The 15,370-nt window shown below is 38.0% G+C and overlaps 1 pseudogene; it reads right to left on the bottom strand.

Annotated features, from left to right (window-relative positions):
• The window catches only part of Vmn2r116l-ps28 (vomeronasal 2, receptor 116 like, pseudogene 28), a 60,697-nt pseudogene that overhangs the window by 19,716 nt on the left and 25,611 nt on the right, over positions 1–15,370 (bottom strand).

The raw sequence follows: 15,370 nt of genomic DNA, 5'->3' as shown, positions 1-15,370 counted from the left end.
CATTGTTGGTGGGACTTCAGACTGGCACAACCATTCTGGAAATCAGTCTATAGGTTCCTTAGAAAATTGGACATTGCACTAACTGAGGACCCAGCTACAACTCTCTTGGGTATATACCCAAAATATGCCCCAACATATAACAAAGACACATGCCCCCACTATGTTCATATCAGCACTATTTATAGTAGCCAGAAACTAGAAAGAACCCAGATGCCCTACAACAGAGGAATGGATACAGAAAGTGTGGTACATCTACACAATGGAATACTACTCAGCTATCAAAATCAATGACTTTATGAAATTCAGAGGCAAATGGATGGAACTGGAAAATATCATTCTGAGTAAGGTAACCCAATTCCAGAAAAACACACATGGTATGAACTCATTGATAAGTGGATATTAGCTCAAATGCTTGAATTACCCTAGATGCACAGAACACATTAAACTGAAGAAGGATGACCAAATGCGAATGCTTCATCCCTTCTTTAAAAGGGGAACAAGATACCCTTGGGAGGGAATAGGGAGGCAATGTTTAGAACAGAGGCAGAAGGAACACCCATTCAGAGCCTGTCCTACATGTGGCCCATACATATACAGCCACCAAACTAGATAAGGTGGATGAAGCAAAGAAGTGCAGGCCAACAGGAACTGGATGTAGATCTCTCCTGAGAGACATAGCCAGAATACAGCAAATACATAGGCGAATGCTATCATTAAACCACTGAACTGAGAATGGTGTTCCCATTGAAAGATTCTTAGAAAGGACTAAAGGAGCTTGAAGGGACTTGAGACCCCATATGAACAACAATTCCAACCTACCAGAGCTTCCAGGGACTAAGCCACTAACCAAAGACTATACATGGACTAAACCTGGGCTCCAACCTCATAAGTAGCAATGAATAGACTAATAAGAGCACCAGTGGAAGGGGAAGTCCTTCATCCTGCCAAGACTGAACCCCAAGTGAAAATGATTGTTGGGGGAAGGGCGGTAATGAGGGGAGGATGGGGAGGGGAACACCCATATAAAAGGATGGAGGGGTTAGGGGGACATTGACCAAGAAACCGGGAAGGTGAATAACAATCGAAATGTAAATAAGAACTACCCAAGTTAATAAAGATAGAAAAGAAGAAAAAGTAAATAATAAAGAAATATAAAAAATAAAATGTAAATTCAAAATATTTAATAAAAGAAAAATAAAATACTTAAAAAATGAAATTATCATAATATTCCAAGAATTTCAGTTCTCTCAGACAAAACTAAACTGACAAAATTTAAGGACCAAGCCTATATATGCAACACACTCTCATGCACATTCACACATACAGAGGCTACATCTTTCCTGAGTCATACATATAATATAGCTATACACTGATTTACACACACACTCACACATGCATATATATATATATATATATGTATATATATATATGTTGATACAAAATATGTAAATATTCAGACACAAAAATCACATACACAGATATGAATTTCCACAAAATATCTACACTGGAACATATGCAATCACAGATACACACAAACACACACACACACACACACACACACACAAATAAAGGAATGCACATGCATATACGAACATACATACAGACTGACAGCAACACACAGGGAAAGGTATAAAATATACTATCCACCCCAGAATGATATTTACACACAAAAAAGTTATACTCACACATATTGACAAAAAGGCAGGCAAAGGCCGTGACAAGAACATAGAAATAGGCATCCACATATACAGTATTCAAATACAAATGCATATAAGCATATAGAAATACTCACAAAATGCAGTGTTACACAAAAATACATACTCTGACAAAGACAAAAAGAAACATACATAGTTATACAAACACACTTGTGGAAAGAAATTCATACCAAAAAATGTTGCTCGTATCTCAGTCATACAGAGAGATAAACATTTTTGTACAAAGCAAAACAAATATAAACACAGATACACAGGATGAATAAAAATGTACATATACACAGTGAGAATGATACATTCACACCTATTAACACATTTTATAAATGGAGCTGAATACCAAACTGTTTCTTGTTTAATTATTCTCAGAAACCAAGAAAGTTACCCAGAGTCAACACTGTAGGCAGAATCACTGGAGGACCCTAATGAAACTCTTCCTTGTAATGATTAACAACAATTAATTGATGAATATAAATAAATCTCATCTTCTCATCTTGGAAAAAATCATAAAGAAGTACCATTTGAATTGAATATTGGAAGGGGTATGCTGATGCATATTGGGGTGCTCCATATGAAAGTACAAATTTTAATTGATAAACTGTGCCTTCATTTTCATTCACAATTATAAGTCACTAGATTTATTTTTTCTTAAAAAAAGTTCAGAAAGCCATCTACTTTGGAAAACATTTCTTATTTCATTAAGTGTGTGCATCTGAGAGATTCTAAATGGCTATGCAACAGCAAACATCATCTGTTAGAAGAAATTATACAGATCCTTCTAGTCTCTCTCTGCACCTAGAGTTAAGGCTCTATTACAGCCATGTGACCCAAAACCTATCCAGAGAGAGCTGGTCTACCAGGAGTGCTCTCACTGCTAAGCCCACTATTAGTCCCCAGTTTTGCTCCAATAACTGTCCAAAGATGGATGCAGCAGGATCAAACAGGGCACAGGAACTATGGAGGAGCCTGGGATCCTTTGGCCTGCAAGTCCTAGGTACCAAACACACAAGAAAGGAAAGATTCATATTGAAAAACACATTTCATGATGATGATAGAAGACTTTAAGTAAGACATAAATAACTCCCTTAAATCCCTTCTGTATTTCTTAAAATACAGAAGAACACAGGTAAACAAGTATAAGCACTTAAAGAGGCAACACAAAAATCCCTTTAAAAGTTCCTGGAAAACACAAACAAAACAGAGAAGGAATTGAACAAAATCATCTAGGATATAAAAATGGAAATTGAAACAATAAAGAAAACACAAAGGGAGACAAACCTTGACATAGAAAACCTAGGAAAGAAATCTAGTGTCATAGATGCACGATTCACCAACTGAATACAAGAGATAGAACAGAGAATCCCAGGTGCAGACGATACTATAAAAACATTAACATAATTGTTAAAGACAATGCAAAATAGAAAAATCCCCTAACCCAGAAAATTCAGGAAATCCAGGAAACCATGAGAAGACAAAACGTAAGGATAATAGGTATAGAAGAAAGCAAAGATTGCCAACTTAATGGGCCAGTTAATATCAACAAAATTATAGAAGAAAACTTTCCTAACCTAAAGAAAGAGATCCCTACAAACCATACAGGAAACCTACAGAACTTCAAATAGATTGGAAGAGAAAAAAATTCCTCCTGTCACATAATAGTTAAAACACCAAATCTACAAAATAAAGTCTGATCATTAAAAGCATTAAAAAAATTGGTCAAGTAACATGTAAAAGCAGACCTATCAGAGTTCTATCAGACTTCTCCACTGTGAGATGAAAACTAGAAAATCCTGGGCAGATGCCATACAGTCTCTAAGAGAAGAGAAATTCCAGGACAGGAAACTATACCTGTGAAAAAATTTCAATTAATAGAGATGGAGAGACCAAGATATTCTTTTTTTTCTCTTTTTTGGAGCTGAGGACCGAACACAGGGCTTTGCGCTAGCTAGGCAAGCGCTCTACCACTGAGCTAAATCACCAACCCCTAAGATACTCTATAACAAACCAAATTTACACAATATTTTTCAACAAACCCAGCCATACAAAGAAAATAGATGGAAAACTCAAACACAAGTTGGGAAACTACACCCTCGGGAAAGCCAGAAACTAATCTTTTGACAAGCCCCAAAGAAGATATCTATACAAATATAATTCTACTTCTAACAACAAAGATAATTGGAAGCAACAATAATTTCTTCCAAATATCTCTTAACATCAATATACTCAATTCCCCAATAAAAAGACATAGATAACAGAGTGGATACATAAGCAGGGCTCAGCACTTTGCTGTATACAAAAAACACGCCTCAGTGACAAAGACAGCTAGCACCTCAGAGTAAGGCTGGATAAAAACTTCCAAGCAAATGCTCCCAAGAGAGAAGCTGGAGTAGATGTTCTAATATTGAATAAAATCAACATTCAACCAAAAATTATCAACAAATTTAAGGAAGAACATTTTGGTATGCATCAATGAAAAGATCTACCAAGATGAACTCTCAATTTTGAAAAATCTATGCTCCAAATGCAATGGAACTCACAATAATAAAAGAAATTTACTGAAACTAAGATCATTCAATGTATTACACAAAATAAAGTCAGACAATTTAATACCTCTCTCATCAATGGACAGATCATGGAAACAGAAACTAAACAGAGGCACATTGAAACTGACCTAAGTTATGAACCAAATGGAATAAACAGATATCTATAAAACACCTAATCGAAAAACAAAGAAATATACCTTCTTTTCAGGAATCGATGCAACCTTCTCTAAAACTAACTATATAATTATTCAACAAACTAGCCTCAACAGATTCAAGAAGATGGAAATATTCCCATGCATCGTATCAGATCTCCATGGACAAAGTCTTTTCTTCAAAAACAACAAAAATCCCACATATACAAGGAAGTTTAATAACTCTCTACTCGATGATAACTTGGTCCAGGAAGAAATAAAGAATAAAATAAAAGACTTTGGAGAATTTAATGAAATGAAGGCACAGCATACCAAATCTTTTGGGACAGATTGAAAATAGTGCTAAATGGAAAACTCATAGCTTGAGTGCATCCAAAAAAAGTAATAATAACTGGAGCATACATACACTAGCAGGTTGACAGAACACTTAAAAGCTCTGGAAAAAAAAGAACAAAATACTCTCAACAGGAGTAGACAGAAGGAGTCAAACTCAGGTCTGAAATTAACCAAGTAGAAATAAGAGTAGTATACAAAGAATTAAAAAACAAACAGAAAAACAGGAGCTAGTTCTATTATACAATAAACAAGATAGATACACTTAAGCTCTTAGCCAGACTAAGCAGCAAACACAGAGAAAGTGTGGAAATTAACAAAATCAGAAATGAAAGGGGAGACATAAGAGAAACTGACAATGTTAAAAAAATCATCAGATCCTAATATAAAACCCTATACTCAACAAAACATGTAATTCTGTATGAGATGGACCATGTAAAGCAATGACAGGGTATTGTGAGAGTGGCTTGGGGCGAGTCCAAGCATTCATAGACATAGGGATAGGGTAGATGAAAGTGGAGGAAAGGGTATAACATTTGAAACGTAAGTATATAAAATTTCCAATAAAAATAGAAACAAAACTGTACCTTTAAACAGTGAGTACTTGCTCCTTTCTCATAGCTTATTTCCTGATTATCCATTTGTTGCAGATTCTTTTCATGCAGTGCATGTGCCATGGCATACACAGCATTGTATATGCTATGACTATTATCACTAAAGTCTATATCAAAATTTTGTTCCATTAGCCATTCCAATGAGGCATTGGATGAATCACTTCTCAGTATTTTACAGTTAGATGCTGAGGTCTCATAGTTAAAGTGATTCCACTCTGACATTAATAGATATAAATCAGTGCTTCTGAGATGGTACCAGGTCTGCATAAAATTTTTAAATCCAGAAATCTCACCATGGTGCTGTAGAAAAGTCAGAGTCTCATAGAATGTTCCATGAATTATATCTCCCTTACTTGTTGGGAAATCCAACTCTGATTTGTTGATCCATATCCTCTATATAAGCAGAGATTCCCACATTCTGAAGCTCAATTCAATAATACTGTATGTGATTCCATAAATGATAACAATATTTGTGGATGACATCACAATTTGTTTGTAGTACAGTTCATTTTCTGATAGAATGAAAGCTCATTGATTGCCATCATGTTCACAAAGGCAAAGCAAATTTCCTTGTTTTCAGTCTCTTTTTTCAACTCTGAGAGAAATTGATTGCCTTCATCATTATCTGAGGCAAGAAGGCCAACCCAGTTCCAGTTGAAGTAAAGTATGAAGGAGACCATTGCCAATGCTAGTGATGTGTCCTTTGGGGTCATCTGATATACATAGGGAAATTGTTCATTATCACTGAAGATGGAATGGAGAGGTCCATAGGAAATCTGAAGGAACTGCAATACAGAGAGGAGCATAGGTGGAATGCACTTAAAAAAAAAACTTGTGGGGCTGGAGAAATGGCTCAGCAGTTAAGAGCACTGACTGCCCTTCCAGAGGTCTTGAGATCAAATCCCAGCAACCACATGGTGGCTCACAACCATCTGTAATGGGATCTGATGCCCTCTGCTGGTGCATCTCAAAACAGCTACACTGTACTCATATAAATAAAAAATTAATAAAATAATTTTAAAAAGAAAAAACCTTGTAATTCTATTTACCTGCACAGTTGATAACCTATGACTTTTCCTCTCATCACTGATTCAAATGAGCAAACGTGGATGCCTGGTATATCAACTTCTAATGGGAACAACAAGCATAGCTGTTTGACAAAGATATAACAAAGCATATTTGCATGTTATAAAAACTTCCATTCTGTCATTCAGTTTTTGTCTTGATATCTGCATATTCAATGTTTGGAGAGATTTTAATATATTTACAACTTGGCGATATTTGGCTAAAATTTTTTCAAAAAGTCAATTATGCCTTAATCCAGAAATACTTCCTAAACTCTTCAATAAGAAGAACTGATGCATAATACTTCTTTAGCTTTCAGGAACAAATATTCTTATCTTGCCCTACTTGTAGGTATTTGTTGTACCCTAGAGATTGTGACTCACATAAAGATGCTACAAATGTCTACTTCATGATAAGGCTCCAAAATAGTATGTGAATATCTGCTTCTGTCCTCCACATGAAACAGATAACCAGAAAAAAATTTAAAGTGGAAACATAATTTGGCTGCCTAAAAGTGTTAGCAGCAGATTATATTAAAAACCTCAGCCTAATAAACCCCCACGGAAGTCTGATGCAAAATTATCACACTCAAAAGTTGTATTTCTTGAAGCAATATAAAGAAACATAGGTAGATTGAACGGAGTTATCTCTAACATACAAAGTCTCTTATAAAGATGGAGAAACAATAATGTGAAAAGGTATGAAAGAATGAGGTGTCAGAACCCCATGACTCCTCTTTCTTAGGAATGTTCACTTATGAAGGTCCACTCTTGTATCTTATGAGGAGGAAACAAAAGAAAAACAAAAGAAGACATAGCAATAAATTCCAAAAGATATGATTTAATCATTATATTATTAATAAAATGATTTATACTAACTATAACAGTATATTGATAAAATTTTTGACAGTGGTTGTAATGACCATGGACACTCTGACCATTAATTCTTGGTCAAACACTCACTGGTAATAAAATGGCTAACTACACAGACTGGATTGGATATTTTCATCCTGTCCAGTGATACTGAAATGTCATGAGCTGCCATGCTAAAAAGGTTTGTCATTGTGCCTTTGTAAAAAGATACTCCAGATAATTAAAAGTTGGATTATAGAGAAAATTTTTGTAAAATAAATTTTTTTCAATCACAGTTAATCACTGATAAACTTATAACACCATTATGATGGTAAATGATAAATCCGTTATTTGAAATATTAACACTGACAATTTAAACTCATGAACAAGATGGAGATAACACATATCTGGGGACAGAAATAATGTTTTCTAGGTTTTTTAACAATATGAATCAATCTCTGCTTAATGAAGTTTGTATAAATGAAGAAACACGGTCAGCCACACAGTCAAGGCTTCAAGTTTCTCTCTATGGCCATGCCAGACTCAATTCTTCATGGCCTCCTTTATTCTTCCTTTCTGGAATCTGTGACCTTCTGGAGACCACACCTAGCAGAAGGCCTACCATGTCTTTGATTAATAAGTACTGTGGAACTACATAGATTGACATAAGCATAAGTCTAATTTCATCCACTAATTTTCTCAATATCTATCAAAGTCACCCAAAGAGAAATAATGTGATGAATTGTCCCGCGCGCGACCTCCCGCCAGCAAGAAGCACGCGGACATTTAGAAATCCTTACTGTGACCACTTATTAATCTTAGAAGAGGAAAAAGCCACACCATGCCAACATGGCGCGCTTATAAAACCCTAGTGCGGCGCACCCACACCTGATTGGTTGTTACCCATGATCTCATAAGGCACGCCCTGGAGTGGGCAAAGACCTGGCATGAAGGCACTCTTGCACATGCGCACAGTTAACTTCCTGAAAGGGGGGCCGGCTGGCGTGGCGAAGGTTGGCGCCATCTTGTAATGGCGGAGGCTATCCTGGCCTACCACGTGGGGCGCAGTGGAAGACAGCGCCATCTAGTGGTGGCGAATGTTATTGCGGCCCTCTACATCTCACCCTTATAATTTATATAATTTTATAACAGACATGATCACCCTATCGCGTGCAATGAGGAAACCTCAGCGATGTGCAAGGGCTGATCAAAGGATCACTGAGTCTCTCTCAATCCCAGTGTAATGGATCCACAGATCCATGGGGTGCAGGAGCAGAGAACTCAGATACAGAGAGAGTCCCTCTCCTCCCAGTGTAATGGATCCACAGATCCATGGGGTGCAGGAGCAGGGAACTCAGATACAGAGAGAGTCCTGAGCAAGATAACCAAATTCCAGGGGAGGCCCCTAGTATAATGGCCACAAGTGCTTGAGTGATAACGGCCTTGACACGTTACTGTTGAGATCTGAGTTTGTAAACCAACCATGGTATGAATACTGATCCACAGCATAGGGCTGTATCAAACAGAGCCACTCCTGATAAGTAGTGGGCACCTCATTTGGTCCTCCTCAGCTGTTACCACCAAGGGCCATAGTCAAGCCACTCCTATAATAAAATTTAGAATTCTCAATTGTTAGTAACTACTCCAGAAAGTTCACCCACTGTACTTGTCTAACAATAGATTGGGGGAGGATAACTCCAGACACTGCAGACACAATGTCTGCAGCAGTAATGGCTGCTACAATAGCAGCAAAAGTGTCAAGGTCTTTTCCAGGACAGTTCAGGATCAGTCATTCTTCTCTGGAACAACCAGCAGGCAATGGAACCATTTCTGAGATCTGTATAACCAGGACAGAGTTCTCCAGTCACTGTAGCTTTACACAGGTAGCTTTCTGTGAAGCTACGGTCTGTAAAATGACAACACCAGTTACCAGTTAAGGCAGCAAGAGTCACCAGAGAAATGAAGGGACAGCAACGGCTGGAGTCCAGTCTTCCCCAGCAAGCAGCAGTGTGCAGAGTCTGAGCATAGGCCACAGTGGGACGGGAACACACGCAGCGGTAACACTGACTGCAGCAACGGGAAAATCTCTGTGATGACAAAAGGTGAAGGGGGGATCTTCCATCTTCCTTTCAGGGCAGAGGAATGACTCTAGGGACCCGAACCACGAGAGCTGAATCTTCATGTAACCAGGATCAGCAAGTCTCAGCAACCACTCAGGCAGCTGGCACACTCTTGTAGCATCCTGTAGAAAAAACACAAACATTCCCTCTTCCCCATATAAAATATCTGGACAGGAACATGTCAATAAGTGGATCTCTCTATTTCACCTAGGCAGAAGTATGTCTAGTTGTAGGGTGCCATAAACTTTGGCATCCAAAATTTTAAAATTGAAATAAAAGGAGCATATTTTGGCATACATGGATAACTCCCCCTTTTTATATATTAAGATATAGTAAAGATATTATTTATTAAGGTAAGTCCTCAAGGATTAAGTTGAGGACACTGAGCACTTGTATTTATAAATTGACTTGTATGTCAAATTATTGTCTCCAGCATAATTGTTTTGGATATATAAAGAATGAGATTTTTTCACTAATTGTTCTTATGTAAGGCCTATAATCTGTCTGGAATCTTGTCCTCCCTTGTTAAAGAGCCCAGGCAATCTAGTTTGAGTTCTTAAATGTCCTATAAAGGAACAGTATTTAGTGTTCTTAACCACTAAGCCATTTTTCTAGCACCTCACAAACTTTATTTACCTAAACATAAGCATTAATTAGAAACGTCAAATCTTGTAAATATTGTCCAGATTCAGTCTTACTAGAAATCCCTGAGCTGGGTGAAGCTGGGAGTTGAAGGTAAGCAAATGGAGTCTTCCTCTTTTCGTGAGGGTGTGTTATCAACTCCATTAACATTTTTAAAGAGCTGGGTCTATGGTTTTGTTTAGTTGTCTGAGCCAGAGCACTGAAAGGACAGTGAGTTGTCAGACAAATTTACACTGAAATCACTCACTGATTTCATGTAGAAAACTTGCCTCTAATAAAGCATTAGGTAATTGAAATCAATTGTAAACCACAAGCCACACATTGGCTATCAGTATGTGAATAGAAAGTTTGATTTAAAAACAGTGGCTATACCACGGAATTTAATAATCTGTGTTGAAGCAATAGAAACTCAAGAGAATAAACAAGTGATCCAATCATACCTGTAGCCTTTTCATTAGATGAACCACCTATAAATACACTAAGACATTTCCTATGGGTAGTACGCACAAATATGTAGGAAGTACAAAAGCATGTAAAGAGTAAAATTATCAATTTTGCCTGAAAAATTTGTATATGTAATAGGCCAAATATCAGTATTTAGTAGTAACGAATTAACTGTTGTTTGGAATAAGATATGTTTTACCAGGTTTCTATTCAAAATACTTTCATGACTTCAGTCCACAACTCTGTACTAACACAGCTGAAGCTTTATCTCCAATGTGTATAACAAAGACCTAAGTCCTCTGGTAAGGTAAGGTACTTAGTCAATTAACATATCTTTAGTAGCTTAAAATTAGTTTCAAATATTCTTATTTGGAGTAGTGTAACAGCTACTCCCCAAATATTAAAGCTCATTTTAAGAGCAAAGGTTTGTAGTAAAATTTTCTATATACATTGAAAGATTTAAGTTCTAACTTCTTACACTGAAGAAGCAACAAAATTGTATAATATAAGTCTATTAGCCACTTTTAATGATATCACTCTATGGACTCTCTAAAACTGTAAGCAAGCTCATGAAATGAAAACTCAAAATCAGTCCTCTAAATCTATCTTGAAATGGCAGTTGGAGTAAGTCAACTGGCTGTAATGTTCTCACAAGTTCCAAAACCTCATCAATCCTTCGTAAATCTTGTAACAATCTCTACCTGTATGATTTTTCCTTAATTAAAGATAAGTTTGAGTTAGTGTAACGTTAGCGATCTTTAATCACAATCCTTAAATTTTCCTTGTAACACTAGAGCACCACCACAAGGTCACCTGAGTTCTGAGTACCTGACTAGGCAGCTGTTCTCCAGGGCAGTGGAAATTAGCATTAAAATACAGATAACTTCAGGGCAAGCCACAACTTTGGAAAGCAAAACTCAACCTCCAACAAACAATCTAGTCTCCAAGGCACCCCAGGTCTATCTATTATGTTACAAAGTTTGACTGTCAATTCTTACATTTGGATGCACAATGGTGCGGTCTCCAATACCTCAACAAGGGACAATGTCCTAAATTCTTTCAGAAGCCTGGTTCCTAGAATAAGAATTCCATAAAAACATTACTCAATTTAGACCTGTCTCCCTAGGTTGGCCCATGTCACACGCTATCTAGAATGACTTCATCCAGATTACCAGCTTTATGTCAACCTTTTGTTACCAATATTATACCTTTTTAACCATATCCAATAACTTGAAAGCCAATAGTCCATAACCAAGGCAAGTAGAGCATATATATACATTTAAAACCAATGAGAAACAAAATTGAAGTGGCTACACCTATCTTTAATATTTAGACCAAACACCATTTTTGTCCTTTTAGCTATGATTTTAAGAAAAGCACCTTGTCACCTGTTGAGTCAAAATAATAAGTCAGGGATTTTTCTACGAGAAACAGCTATCAACTCATGTATCGAAGAGGCTGAGAAGCTGTTGGCGCTTTTAAGATCAGCTCGTGTAGACGCTTAGACTCTGGCCAGCTTTTCCAGCTAATCTAGCCACCTGGCTCCAGGCACAGGGCTCTAAAAACCTGATTGAAACTGTTTTTTATTCATTTGTTCCTTTTTGAAACGAGTTAAAACCAAGTCAAGGTGTGTACTACCGGCAGATAAAGTTTTTACCATTTTTTCTTTTGAACATGAAACATAAAACATTTAAACAACGAGAAACAAAAACCACAGACATACACTGACAGACATGGGGACATCCTGGTGCACCAGAGACAATCAATAGACAAAGAGGGAAAAAGCCAGATGGTGTTCACGGTGACTATCCACTTGGGTGGAGTTGATATGGGCGATGGATTATCTCAATTCCTGGACTAGTCCACCAACGTGTTGAAACCCAATTCCTGTAAGATACTGAGATATATTATCTGAGCGGCACGACCGACATTCGCCAATGGTATGGAAGTGAAACACAGCCCTGAGTATTTTTACTCACAACCCAATTATATTAACTCTATCAGGCTGTGCACGGACACTGAGATGTCCTTTTGTTTGATACTCCTGGATAAATTTTCAGGCGGTCTGCCTCTATCAAATCTGATCAGTATGACTCTGTAAAGCTGTCGCGTCAGCGCCTGGACGCCGCGGCGTCCCCAGAGCTGGCGCCGGACCTTAAGCACACTTCTAACAGGCACAAAGACAAAATTTTTCTCCCAAAATACTGTGTTCCTTTTACCTCCTCCCTTCTCACCCGGGGCGTTCTTTCCCCAATCTTTCACTTCCAAATTGGAAGGGTCTGGTGCTTGAGATCGATCAGTTCGTTGCAACTTTTCACTACCCTCTGTTTCTGACCCTCTGTCGCCTCGCCCTTCCCCCAACACTCTCCGCTTTGCTGTTATAGCTGGGCAGTTCCCACGAGACCTCTGACGCCGTTTGGCGGTAACTAGAAACTCAAAGGTCAATAGAAACAACTCGAGGGTTGCCAGAGCAACCATAGCGGCACCTGCCGCGTCCGGCAGGGGACTGAGCTGGAGCAGATCAAGGCTAAACATAGTCTCTCAGAGTTTTTTACCTGCATTCCACAGTTTCTGGATTTCTTCCGTGAAACGGAGGCTTCCTCTTGGCACCAGCGATGATGTAGCTTTTTTGTGTCCCGGGTTCTCGGCACCAAATGTCCCGCGCGCGATCTCCCGCTGGCAAGAAGCACGCGGACATTTAGAAATCCTTACTGTGACCACTTTATTAATGTTAGAAGAGGAAAAAGCCACACCTTGCCAACATGGCGCGCTTATAAAACCCTAGTGCGGCGCACCCACACCTGATTGGTTGTTACCCATGATCTCATAAGGCACGCCCTGGAGTGGGCAAAGACCTGGCATGAAGGCACTCTTGCACATGCGCACAGTTAACTTCCTGAAAGGGGGGCCGGCTGGCGCGGCGAAGGTTGGCGCCATCTTGTAATGGCGGAGGCTATCCTGGCCTACCACGTGGGGCGAAGTGGAAGACAGCGCCATCTAGTGGTGGCGAATGTTATTGCGGCCCTCTACAACGAATCCTTTGCCTATGATGACTCACACGGGGGAATAAGAAGAAGTCAAAGCATCTAAAAAAGCTTATAGATGACATCCAATTCAGTCCTGTAAGCAGAAATGAGCACATAGTCTCTTCATTACAGTCATAATTAGGGAAAAGCTTATAAAGTTTTTCTTTAAATACATAGAGTGCAGTTTTTCCATTACAATAGTTCAAAGTATGTTTTATAACCAAAGACATATTTGGTAAAAGGTCAAGATTTTTGTTGATTTCATCCATTGAAAAGGCTAATGCCAAGGAATATTTGTGGTTTTGAGCTGTTTTTCTGTAAAAGAGCACAGTTTTTATTATGGACAGATGTCTATAAATGATCATTTGTATTCTGTATTGGAAGTTTCTGCATCTGACCTCTAACATGGAAACAACTGACTGTTATTGAGAGATTTGGTTGACATGATAACCTAGGAAATAAACATTTTAAAAGTTCATGTCAGTGTGTTTCCCATAAATATGTATGGGATTTACCTCTTTTACAGAGAGGATTTCCATTTCTGTTTTTGAGTGCTTGAACAGAAGTTAAAGAGAAAACCACAGATATGGACAAAACAGTAATCCTTACCATGTCTTCATTTTGAAAATATTAAGTAATATAAAAAATCAGTGTGTTATGAGAACCAGTGAGTTCATGATACTTTTTTGTGAAATAATTGAATTGGTTATGGAAGGGAAAACATGACTTGTTTACCAGTGCATAATAGTCTTTCTGCAGCAAGATTTGCTTTCCTTACTTACAATGATTTCTAATTAGTGGCTAATATTCTTAACATGCCCCATCTTATCTATCCACATCTTATTAATTTTTCATAGTCCAGTCTTATCCCTGTCCCAGGCCACCCTCCCACTATTCCTTATCCCATTTCTCCTGCCCAATCTCCAACAGGTTTTCCCCACATCACACCCCATCAGACCTCCCCACTACCTGGGTTTTCAAGACTCACAAGGGTTAGGTGCATCTTCTCCTAGGTATTCCTCTCCTGTATATCTGTCTTGGGCTTTGTATCAGCTAGTGTATGCTGCCTGTTTGGTAACTCAGACTCTGGGATATCTCAGTAGTTGAAGTTAACTGGGATTGCTGGTCTTTCTCTGTGGTTTCTATGTCCTTCAAGGTCTTCCAGCCTTTCTCTATTTCAACCACATGTGTTAATAACTTCTGTCCATTGGTTGGATATATTTATGAGTGACAGATTCATTCACCTGCTTCTTGAGCATCTTAGAGGGCAAATATCCTAGGTTTCTGTCTATAAGAATACCATAGTTCAATAATAATGTCAAGCCTTTGAACTTCTCCTTGAGCTGTATCCCAATTTGGGCCAGTCACTGGATCTCCTTTCCCCAATTCTCATCTCCATTATTGTTCCTACAGATTTTTTAGACAGGAACACTTCTTGTTCTGTCTTACCTCTTAATAGTGATATTCTCTATATGCCTATGGTGAGTATTTTGGTTCAAAGCACAGCAAGCAGAAAAGTGTACAACTGAAAATACTTTTAGAGAATAACTGATTCTAACAAGATTCAAATGAATCTTTCTATAAGATAAAACATTAAAAGATGATAGTCCCTTTCAGACAAACCAGAATGCAAAGACCCTGACTTCCTGACAAGTTGCTAGGAAGGGAACAGACCCAGCAGAATTGAGTGAAAAGGCTTAGAATAACTGAGATTTTTGGAAAGAACACTTATAAAATGGTTGTGCTAACAGAAAATGATCAAAAATATTAATGTAGGTAATCTGAAAGTTCCCTAAATTGCACTTTAGTGTTATTTATATATTGGTCTGCCATGGGATCTATATTTGGTGAGTAAAGAGTCCTCTGTGTCT

This window comes from Rattus norvegicus, chromosome 1 (genome assembly GCF_021556685.1).
Source record: "Rattus norvegicus strain SHRSP/BbbUtx chromosome 1, alternate assembly SHRSP_T2T, whole genome shotgun sequence".
NCBI classification, from domain to species: Eukaryota; Metazoa; Chordata; class Mammalia; order Rodentia; family Muridae; genus Rattus; species Rattus norvegicus.
This window is presented reverse-complemented; position numbering and strand designations above follow the sequence as displayed.